The 8,311-nt window shown below is 36.6% G+C and overlaps 1 protein-coding gene across 1 annotated transcript in view; it reads right to left on the bottom strand.

Annotated features, from left to right (window-relative positions):
* The window catches only part of LOC107723561 (G patch domain-containing protein 8-like), a 110,468-nt gene that overhangs the window by 22,633 nt on the left and 79,524 nt on the right, over positions 1 to 8,311 (bottom strand). The gene's annotated exons all lie outside the window — the stretch shown is intronic.

Genomic DNA, 8,311 nt, shown 5'->3' with positions numbered 1-8,311 from the left:
TGCGGAGAGACACAGAGGAGACAAATTGTTGAATAAAGTCATTATTTTTGTTTCTTTGCGAACAAAAAGTATTCTCGTCGCTTCATAACATTACGGTTATACCACTGATGGCAGATGGACTATTCTGACGGTGTCTTTCATACTTTTCTGGACCTTGACAGTGTAATTTACTAGGCAGTCAATGGGACAGTCACTCATAAGCCTCCCGGTTTTCATCCAAAATATCTTAAATTGTGTTCCGAAGACGAACAAAGCTTTTACGGGTTTGGAACGACATGGGGGTAAGTGATTAATGACAAAATTTTCATTTTGGGGTGGAGTAACCCTTTAAACTGACTTAGGAAGTCGTTTGTTGCCATGACTTTTTGATCATTTTATTACCTGTAACATGTGTCACAAATCAGGCCTCTGTGGCTCTCTCCGACCTCCACCGGAGGGCACCCTCTCCTGAGTACTAGCGTTCATGGACTCCATTTCCCATACACCCCGTACCTGGGACTGATCCCATTCATTTCCCATACACCCCGTACCTGGGACTGATTACTGGCACAGGTGTTTCCCCTTAGCTTCCCCATTTAAGCAGCATCCAGACTCTTAGTTTTCGCGAAGTCTTGTTTTGCCACGGCTAACATCGCTGAGCGTTTATCCCCTGTCTTTTTTTGATCTCTCGTGTATTATCTTGGACTGTTCATCCTAGCGTGTTTCTCTGCCGCCTGCACCGACCCTCGCTCTGTTACTGTTTACTCTTCTGGAGTGTCCCTGTTGTTCCTGACGCCGGTGATTGATTACTGCCTGTTTGACTCTGCTATTTATTTGAATAAAAGCTGCAAATGGATCCGCACGCCTCTGAGCCATCACTACAGAATGTCTGTGCCGTACCCAAATCAAGAATTAATGACCATTTCTACAGCCATTGCAAAGATACAGAAGATAAAGATCGAGAGAGTCTATTTATCTCGCATTCTCGCATGCATCTACAGCGCTTATTTTGATCTTTAACGTTAGATCTTTCCTATTCTTGGAACAAAATTAATGCTTAAGGTTGATTCAGTATTACTCTTAATGGGAAAAAATCCCACACACAACATCAGCAATGCTACAATGACAAAGTAGCTTATATTTAACATAAAACTTTTGATTAACAGAACGAATAAGACATACCCGCGTTGTAACAAATAAATAAAAGGTTTTTGGATTTTCCCCTTACTTCAAACAAAAGCTTTGTGGCTCATTATTATTATTATTATTATTATTAATAATAAAAGGCTATGCAATAAAACAGTACGATGACAAATTCACTTATATTAAACTTTGAACTTTTATTAACAATATGAATAAGGAAAATATGTTTGTAACACAAATAAATAAACGGTCTTTGGATTTCCCCTTTCTTTAAAACGATCGTAGTTTGTGGTTCATTATTTGCCTATTAATTAAAACACATCAGCCATAAAATAGTACAATGGCAAATTCGCATAGGCCTATATTAAACATCTAAATTTTATTAACAAAATGAATAAGACGGATAGGCTATAGCCTACTTGCGTTGTAACCCAAATAAATAATTTTTTTTCCCTCTTTTAAAACAAATGCTTAGTTTGTGGTTCATTGATTGATTTATTGATTTATTAATTTTTTATGAAAACAGCATCAATAAAGACAAACTCGCTTATAGTAAACGAAGAAAAACGCGGTTTCAAGTAATGACTGGAACATCTCAAGTGGCTGTTTACATAATAGAGCAGCTCTCAATACCCCCAGGCTTTTAAAAGTTCATGAGGAATCATACAAATTCCTCCATCTGCTGCAAATTAAGTTTCGTGCAATTATTTGTCTGAGTTTATCCCCTTGTCCCTTTATAATGGTTATCTTTTCATTCATTTCAGGCTGCTGACTCACCCCTTTCAGCTGAGAAAGCAGCCACCGCTTTTTACTTTACTTTTTTTTCTTAAAACACTTCCTGAGTGCTAAGCCACACAGGAATCGTTCATAGAAGGACAAATGAACTATTTGTGCAGCATTAAAAATACATTCTCTTTTTCTTGTCCCAGAGCTGCCCCCACCCTCACACCGCTAAATGCCCTGAGGACCTTACACTCACATGTCCCTCAGCTATTTTTTAAACATTAAACAGCTTGCTGCACTTTTTTATAGAAACACAGACATGACTAGGCTTGGACTCCTTCAGATCGGTTTGAATCCTTCCTCTTGCACCCCCCAGTGACTGTAGGTTATGAAATATGGATTATCTCCAAGCTCATACCTGTAGGTCTCTATAGCTTGAAATCCACCTCAGCCACCGGAGTCTAGCAGGGGATTCCCTTCAGATTCTGCACTTCCATCTCTAGTGGAACTGTTCAAAAAAAGTCCTCTTGACACTTCCCCTTCATATTTGCCTCTCTTTGTTTGTCTTCCTCTTCTTTCCTCTCTCATATTATAGCTTTAACCCTAACATTAGGTTGAAATTGACTTGTTTTTAAGCTTGGGATCACATGTTTGGCGTCATTCAGAAATCAGTTGAGAATGTCTTTTAAATTCCAATTCACATTTTGAATTTGAGATTCAATGTAGGGAAGTGTATCAAAAATGAATTGAAATTCTAAGGAATTCATATAACAGTAATTTGTAATGAGAAAAGCAAAGTTTGTCGATAAAAAACAATTGGCTTGACAAAACCCTGTTTAAAAGTTTTTTAAAACTTTGACGCTTTATATACCAGAATGATAGAACGACAGACGGACTGACTGACTGACTGACATACAGAAAGATAGATTTTCTTTGAGTTACAATATAGTAAATTCCTCTTTTTTAAAATGTGACTGGTATCCTTTCCAATAATGTTGTTCTCTTAGGCCTCAATTAGAACTCCCACAAAAATGAAATGAAACAAACCAAACTGAATATTGAATATGAAGTTGAGAGTGTCTCAGAGAGTCTTAGCATTTACAATTCCTTGCATTTATTCATGGTTTATATCTAGGCTCTCACCCTAGACACCCTAAACATAAGTAATGTAATATTTTACAACATTTCAATGTTTTTTTCAAGCTATTAAATTGCCTTAGGCTTTTTAGAACCCTCAACATGAGGGTTAACTCCTGTCTTTGCTTCTCTCGTTCTCTGTGTGTTGCACTGGCTATAACCTCGGTCTCATGGCTCACCTCTTCCTTTCCCTCATCTTGTTATTGAAGTGAGGGCAGATGGTTGATTTGCATAGCTCTCTAGGAAAGGTTTTGTGGCTCTTAAAGATTAATTCAATCAAACCTCTCAGCTATGTTTGGTGCACGTCAATGCATACAGTACACACACACAAACACACACACACACACACACACATACACATAAACGCTAAATGACTGGATTCTGATTCTGGTTGTGAAATATACAGTATTGCTCCTCAGGACCAGGGAGCACAGCCAGGCTGCATGTTTCTAGAGCGATATGTGAAGCGGCTGGGTTGAGGTCACACCAAACTGCCTCAACTGCCAACCTCACAGCATGCATATTTTACACAGTCACCTATACATAACTCTGTCTAATGAAACACTCCCGATGCCTGCAGAAAGAGTTCAACAGCACCTTTCAATGCTTTGCAGGGCCCTCAAATGAATTAACATCTTTTGAGGGAGGTACAGGTACCTGACTTGTCAGAGAAGTCAGCTCACAGACCAACAACATTATTTTGCTGTTCACTACAGAGTTGGTCAGCATAAAATGTACAAAAAAGTCCTACAAAACCAAATATTAAATGGTACAATTTCAATATTCAGCATTTTTTTGTACCTGGTAACAAATGTAAAAATGCACTGATTTATGAGTTGAAAATGAAAATCAAATCCTTATGATTATGAAATGTAATGATCAATTATCATTACCATAATAATACCCAATGTGTCACAGATACCATCTTAGATTATCATGTGAGCTAGAGTTGTGCCGATAGACGATAGTATCGTGTATCGACGATAGCAGATGTCTTTGTTGATGTCAAGACAATATTAGGCTCATTCTCCTATTAATGTATTAAATTACTATTATTGTTATTATTATTATTCGGCGGCCTATTATAATTCGGCTATTATTATCAAATTGCCCCGCTATTTCACTTAAAGGGGTCATATGATGCGATTTCAAGTTTTCCTTTCTCTTTGGAATGTTACAAGCTGATTGTGCATAGATAAGATCCCTGAAGTTGCAAAGACTAAAGTCTCAAAACCAAAGAGATATTCTTTATCAAAGTTAAGACTCTGCTACGCCCCCCTAAAACGGCTCGTTCTAACACGCCCCCACATATCTACCTCACTATGTGGAAATATTTGCATAATGCCGCCCAAATGTGCACGAAAAGAAAGAAGGCGTGGTTTCAGTAAACGCAGTTAGTGTTGAAGCAGCATGTCAGAGAGACGCTGTGTGTTTCTAAGCGAAAGCAAAAGCACTTTATTTGGATCACTTACAACAGAACAGCAATGCATTCTATGGACGACCGTTTCGTGAACAGCACCGCACTTCACACACACACACACACACACGCAAATGAGGATTAGAGTCTCCAACCACAAACACAGACGTACATCGTCTGCTGATATAAGGTATTTCATTGCATTTTAACGGCCTATATATGTGCAATATTTTAACTGAGCCCCCACTAACTGAGTTTAATGCCACATGTTAGAACGCATCTCATTCTTGTTTCTGTGGCAGTGCGTCATGAGGCGCGGTCCGGAGCGCTGTATGACTGATGTATCCGTTTAATTTAACTTTACTCCAAATATATGAACTTACCTGTTTTAAACACCTTTATATTTAACGTGTTCGTTTATGTTCAATATTTAATGTTAAACTGTTGGTCTTTAAAATAAATCTACCTTTGATTTTCACCGTTGACTGCAGACCTTTTATACTGATAATTTCCGTGCGCCGATGCGGCAAACTTGTCACAGGACGCGCGGTCCTAATAGCGATGTATGACTGTTGTATCCGAATATAGCCTATACGAACTAGCTGTTTTAAATATTTTTATATTTAACATGTACGTTTATCAGTATGTTTGAAAGTATATTATTTAGATTAGTGGTGCTTCCACGCAACAGAGGCTTTACTCTCGCGCACGCGGTTTAAAATACCAAACAGTTATGTATTAGCCTATGACAAGTACAGAGAGTCTCTCTCCTGCCCCACCAACCCATGCACGATAATATCGTGTATCGGCGATCTCACGGGCCGGCTATATGACGATATGAAAAAGGACCATATCGCCCAACAATGTGAGCATGTAAACCTGAGGGGAAAAAATGCACTTTAAAATTAGGAAAATTTAAAGGGGTCATATGATGCGATTTCAAGTTTTCCTTTCTCTAAGCTCGCGATTATGGTAAGGGGCGTTACATTTCCGACGCGTGCTTGTTGTGTTCGGCCAATCACAATGCACTGGTTCAGCTGGCCAATCAGAGCAGACTGTGCTTGTCAAAGGAGGGGGCTTTGTTGAAAATGACGCGTTTGAGAGAGGCGGGGTATAGAGGACCTACAATAATGTACAGTATTTGAAAAATAATGTGTTTTTGGAACATTAAAGCATGTCAACATATTCTGTTACACCAAATACACAAAATAATGATCTTTAAAATAGCATCATATGACCCCTTTAAATAAAATAAAAATCTACACAGTTCAGCTTTTTATTGTCATTATTCATATTTATGTATGTCCATTTAAGCAAATTTAGTTAATTATGAAGTTAATTATTATATTATCTTTTAAGAAAATATTTAATGATATATTATAACATAATTATATAACATATATAAAACAAATCTGTATAAAGTGATGTAATGAATTATGATACAAGTGAGCTTATATTGACATATTGAGCTTTGGTGCTAATGCAGGAGAAACATATATAAGGATATATTGTGATATCATATATCATATCTTATATCATAGTATAGTATATCAAAATATATTCACATATATGTGTCTCCTGCATGAGCACCAAAGCTCAATTATTACCTATTTGGCCACAGCTCAGGTTTTCAAATGAATCTATTTTACACATTTTGTCATACTGATGACATATTGATGTATAACTACTGTATCTGTCATAAAATAGCATTATTTATAAAATTTTACACAAAGATGAGAAATCTCAACCTATTACACTAAGGGGAAAAATGTTTGGTCACAATTAATTAAACAGAAACAAGAATGGCATGCTAATTTCTCTGTGACAAAGTACTGATGTGAAACACTCGACTAAAAATCTCATGATTGATTATGGAATATTACGGATGTTCGAGCTGAGCTGGCATTATTCATCTCTGACTCATTGACTTTGACTAACAGGAACAGACACATCTGCATGGCGAACAAGTGTGCAGTCATCTGTGGTTTGATCGGAGCCATGTTTGCACGGAGATGATATCCATCGCAACAACATGTGTAATTACTTTCCTCCCTCTCTCTTGTCTTCGGTGTAACTGTCACTGAGCGGTCCCTCAGAATGAGTTACATAACTCTCTTTCTGTATCTCTCGCTCTCTGCTTCACACTTGGCTTTCATGCAACTCACTGTACACATGAAATGTTTCATTAGTGTATAGTTTTATATGTTTCATTTTTAGACTGTGCTGTAATGATGCAGCAGCGGGCTTATGATGATTAAGACATGCGAAGTTGAAGGATGAAGAGAGTTTAATGGCTCTGTGTGCTGTTCATTGTTAGAAGCCCAGTTTGTCTGACAGCACCCAGGATAATAGCACTGCACATACAGTGTTATCTGCTGCTTGAAATGCTAGGGAACATGTTTAATCTCAGATGCCACACAGATGGGCACCAGAGTCCAGTCTGAGAACCTGGCACCAGTGAGTACATCCTCAGCTCTCTCCTCCTCCTTACTTCATCTTATCAATCTCCCCATCAATTATCTTAGCAGAATTTTTGGCTTATCTCTTCTCATCTGTTTTTGCTTTTCTTTTTTCCTGATTTTTTTTTAAAATAAAAGTGATGACTGAATATATCTGTATAAGTATCAAGATGCCAAGACTTAAAGGGGTCATATGATGCGATTTAAATTTTTCCTTTCTCTTTGTAGTGTTACAAGCTCTTGGTGCATAAAGAAGATCTGTAAAGTTGCAAAGACTAAAGTCTCAAATCCAAAGAGATATTCTTTATAAAAGTTCAGAGTCAAAGGCGGGGCATAGAGGAGAAACAATAATGTACAGTATGTGGAAAATAATGTGTTTTTTTAACTTTAAACCGCATAAACACATTTCATTACACCAAATACACAAAATAATGTTCTTTTTAGCTGCATCATATGACCCCTTTAAAATCTGCCATCACTATTACTTATTCCTGAAAAGGGGTAAAACAAAATAAAAGGTGTCTATGGAAATTGTTACTTTTAATAGCAATCAAACTTTTAAATTGTTAAATTGTTCAACGTTATGTGATTCATTCTGTTCTGTCTATGAAACATAAATAATACATAAATAATTTATTCCTGTGATGGTATGATCATCTTCAGTGTCACATGCTTCTCAAAAATCTGTGTATTTGGTGCTCCAAAAACATTAATTATTATTATAAATGATGAAAAAAATTTAATAAAATTGTGCTGCTTAGTATTTTTCTGTGTTGTTAAAGAGTTATTATTTATGTGGAAACTGTGATACTTTTTTTTTTCTCAAAAAGTTCAAAAGAACAGCATTTATTTGAAATAGAAATCTTTGTAACACTTTACACGTCCTTACAGTAACTTACTGTAAAAAAAAAAAAAAAAAAGGTTGATCCCAAACTTTTGAAGGGTAGTGTTAAAGAGTTTTAAAGTGATTGCCGTTCATACACATCACATGAATGCTCAATAGACAAAAGCACTCATAAAACACCATTAAAAAGCCAATAGCAGATAGCAAATGGGTGTGACCCATAAAACCATACAGCAGGTCTATTTGAACTTGTTTTGCTTGTTAGATTGAATCAGAATGTTTATTATAATAAAAAATGTGCAGTACTTGTGTCTATGGAAATTGTTACTTTAATTAAATAATTAAATATACTTTAATTAAAGGTGCAGAAATTTTTTGGTACTTTTTGTTAACACAACAATCAAACTTGGCCCCTCTTTGCGGGTGGAACACCTCCAGCACAGCACAGCACAGCACCTACCCCGATGTGATATCAGTTACCAGAACACACACAGCTCAACCAGACTCAAGAGACTATCTGCAGGAAAATTTTGAATTTTTTCCCCCAAATATTGTGTTTATTATGCATAAGTATACAAATCTTTGCTTATCAACATTATATGCTTGATC

The sequence above is a fragment of the Sinocyclocheilus rhinocerous genome, unplaced genomic scaffold (genome assembly GCF_001515625.1).
Source record: "Sinocyclocheilus rhinocerous isolate Xijiao unplaced genomic scaffold, SAMN03320098_v1.1 scaffold241, whole genome shotgun sequence".
NCBI classification, from domain to species: domain Eukaryota; kingdom Metazoa; phylum Chordata; class Actinopteri; order Cypriniformes; family Cyprinidae; genus Sinocyclocheilus; species Sinocyclocheilus rhinocerous.
The sequence above is the reverse complement of the archived record's forward strand: the minus strand, read 5'-3'. Positions and strand labels throughout refer to the sequence as shown.